The sequence below is a fragment of the Otolemur garnettii genome, unplaced genomic scaffold (assembly GCF_000181295.1).
Source record: "Otolemur garnettii isolate 467f Iridium unplaced genomic scaffold, OtoGar3 scaffold00219, whole genome shotgun sequence".
Lineage (NCBI taxonomy): Eukaryota > Metazoa > Chordata > Mammalia > Primates > Galagidae > Otolemur > Otolemur garnettii.
The window spans coordinates 186,241-189,481 of NW_003852614.1; the positions used below are offsets into that span (position 1 = coordinate 186,241).

A 3,241-nucleotide genomic window follows, 5' to 3' on the forward strand; every position below is an offset into this window, starting at 1 on the left:
TTTTTTTTTAGAGATAGAGTCTCACTTTGTCGCCCACAGTAGAGTGCCATAGCGTCACAGCTCACAGCAACCTGCAGCTCTTGAGTTAGGCGATTCTCTTACCTCAGCCTCGCCAGCACTGGGACTACAGGAGCCCACCATAACGCCCGGCTATGCAGTTCAGCCGGGACCGCGTTTGAACTCGCCATTCTCGGTATATGGGGCCGGTACCTTATTCACTGAGCCACAGGCACCACCCACAAAAGTTTATTCTTTTTTTGTAGAGACAGACTATCATTTTATTGCCCTCAGTAGAGTGCGTGCCTTGGCGTCACACAACTCATAGCAACCTCCAACTCCTGGGCTTAGGCGATTTTCTTGCTTCAGCCTCCTGAATAGCTGGGACCACAGGTGCCTGCCACAACGCCCGGCTATGCAGTTCAGCCGGTACTGGGTTTGAACCTGCTACCCTCAGTATATGGGGCCAATGCCCTACTCACTGAGCCACAGGTGCCACCTGGAAAGTTTATTCTTAAATGTACAATAGGCTCTAAGACAACACTTCATTTTAGCTATAGGTGGCAAAAGATGTTATGGCAGGGAATACAGACTACATTTAAATAGAAATCAAGGGTCATCATCGTCTCAGGCACAAGGAACAGCTTACTTTTTGCCAGATTTCTTAATTCCACTTGTGGCGAGGGGGCCCTTCCTCTCGGCCTTCACTTTTAGTTCCTTGAGCTTCTTCTGCTCCTCTTTTTCTTTCTGTTTGACTGCCTTATTCTCCTCATCCATATTCTTGGCCTGATTCTTAGGCTGTTTCAGGGGCTTTTTCTTGCCATTTTCAAGGCCAGACGTGGAGCGGCCGCCCCTTCTCCAGACCCTGCTACCGGAAAAACCAATTGCCATTTTTATGCTTTTTGTTTGATATCAAACTTAGAAAGACCTGTCTACTACAAAATTATTAGAAACAAAATCTGCCTATGTATTATTCTAACATTTTAATGGCTTTGTATCTTAAAATATTTAATCCATGTGTAATTTATTTTGATATAAGAAGTGATGAGGCAAAAACCCAACTCTTATTTTTTTCCAAATGATCAACCAATTATCCTCAAATGGTTGGTTTACTAATTCATCTTTTCCCCACTGATTTGAAATGTTTTTATGGTGAACTAAATTTTCATATGTATTTGGGCTTATTTCCAGACTCCCTGTTCTCCCTCTGTTTGTACCTTCTCCAATATTATATACCCTTAAATACCTGTCTATGAAGGAGGAAAACAGGACAGCATTCCAGAAGAGAAAAAAATTACAGGAGACAGGCTATCTTAAAATACCTCCCACTATCACAGAGAGGAAAAATACCTCATCCTTGTCCCTTTAGATTCTAGAGTCTAGAAGACAGCATTGTCAACAATGGAGTGGAAGTTATATAATAGCAGATTTGAATTTCATCAGAACAAAGACCTTTCTAGAAACTACACATACTCAACAATACACTGTGTTACTTCATGGAGTTGTGAGTTCCTGGCCACTAACAGATATGCTTTGTGGAGGAAGCCGAACTTCTAGATTCTAAGATCCTTCCTTACAATGCTCGTGATTAAATTAAACTCTGTAGAGATTCCAAATGAAATAAACACATCCTTATTGGGAAAACAGTTTTACCAACAGAATAAGACTAAGACAAAACAGAATTTTTTAAATCTCACCCATCATCCTGGACATGCGATTGGCCAGGTTCTTCTTTGGACCTGAACATGTCTGTAGTCAAGATAAAATAGACTTTTTTAAGAAAACCAGAACTCAGAATCAGTAAGACATTTCTGCACTCTGCATTATCTTTGAGTAGCTTCTTCATTCTAATTTAAAGCTGAAACACTGCTTTCTGAAATCAGAAGTCTTTACAATTTTTTGTTGTTGTTGTTGCAGACTTTTCTTGGACAGAGACAACTACATTTATTATCCACTCAACCAGGGTTCTTTGCAGATCAACGAGAAAGCCCCAGAGGTTACTTCAAATGCTACGTGTTAGTGAGGCAGTGTGCAATAAAGTCATTCACTTATTAGTCCCCAGATAAATTTTCTCCTCAGTGGAAGGCTTTAGTGTGCATTAAGCTCTATTCCATCCCTCGCCCAGTGCTCTTTCACTTTCACCGTCTCTCCGATTCCAAACCCTACACTCCCTCAGCCAGTCTTCCCTGCCCAGGCGTCAACCACCCCCACACCCCCGCCAGCCCTCCACTTCCCACCACTCCTCTTCACTCCCCCTACTCCAGCCTCAAGCCCAGAAGAAAAAGTGGTCCACCTATGAGGCAAGGAACCTTCCCCACTCCTCCACCTCCTTACTCCCCGTTCTCAGCAGTCTTATCCAGACTAGGCCACCACCCCTCCTACCTCTCCTTTTCCAACCTCCACCCTCCCCAAACCCTCATACTGGCTTCCCACTGATTTTACACCCTCGCTCCCGCCCCGCCAGGCTTCTACTAATCAGGCCTCGGCCCCTCCACCCATTCCCTACACCGCCAGCCTCACGTCACGCCTAGACTATTTCCCCACCATTCCCACCTCAGCCAGTCTTCCACCAATCAGTCCTTGACCCCCTCCCCTGACTCAGTTGTTCTTCCACCAATCAGACTTCCACTCTCTTCACTCTCACCCCTCCTCCTACCTCTAGTTAGTCTTCCATCAATCAGGCCTCGACCCCTTCCCCCCACCCAGTTGGTCTCCCACCAATCAAGCTTCCGCTCCCTCCCACTTCCTCCCAGTTGGTCGTCCACCAATCAGGCCTCCACCCGCTTCCCCAGTTGGTCTTCCAGTCATTTTCCACTCCCTCCCCCCTCCTCCTGCCCCAGTTGGTCTTCCACCAATCCGATCTCCACCCCCTCCCCCAGTTGGTCTTCCACCAATCAGGCCTCCACCCCCCCTCTTCCTACCCAGTTGGTCTTCCACCAATCAGGCCTCCACCCCTCCCCTTCCCACCCAGTTGGTCTTCCACCAATCAGGCCTCCACCCCCTCTTCCCGCCCAGTTGGTCTTCCACCAATCAGGCCTCCACCCCCTCTTCCCCGCCCAGTTGGTCTTCCACTAGTCAGGCCTCCACCCCTCCCCAAGTTGACCTTCCACCAATCAGTCTTCTACTCCCACCCCCCTCTTCCCGCCCCGTTGGTCTTCCACCAATCAGGCCTCCACCCCTTCCCTTCGCGCCCAGTTGGTCTTCCACCAATCAGGCCTCCACCTCCCTCTTCCCGCCCCATTGG

At 47.6% G+C, this 3,241-nt stretch overlaps 1 pseudogene; it reads right to left on the reverse strand.

The window, feature by feature from the left end:
• Positions 1–615: 615 nt before the first annotated feature.
• LOC111722149 lies at positions 616–888 on the reverse strand (annotated as a pseudogene).
• Between the last annotated feature and the right edge of the window lie 2,353 nt (positions 889–3,241).